The sequence below is a fragment of the Penaeus monodon genome, chromosome 31 (genome assembly GCF_015228065.2).
Source record: "Penaeus monodon isolate SGIC_2016 chromosome 31, NSTDA_Pmon_1, whole genome shotgun sequence".
NCBI lineage: Eukaryota > Metazoa > Arthropoda > Malacostraca > Decapoda > Penaeidae > Penaeus > Penaeus monodon.
Window position 1 is genome coordinate 32,477,769 of NC_051416.1, and position 299 is coordinate 32,478,067.

Here is a 299-nt window from a genome sequence, read left to right on the forward strand (position 1 = left end):
CCACTTTTTCTTTTTTTTTCACTCCCCCTCTCTCTCTTGTTACAAGGAAATATGCATAATCTACAGAGACAATCATCCAAACCTTTTGTGTGTAAAAAATAATTGATATTTTTTTTTCGATAATTCTGTACGATTTTTCTATCGTATCTTAAGTTTCCAGTCCATTCAATTTTATAGAATTGAAAAACGGTGTCGCTTCTACTGTTCACCAAAAAAGGGAGTATGACTGCAAAAATTCCCCCGTATTATACAAAGATGAAATTGACATGAATAAGTTTCTGCTAAATGAGACAAATCAG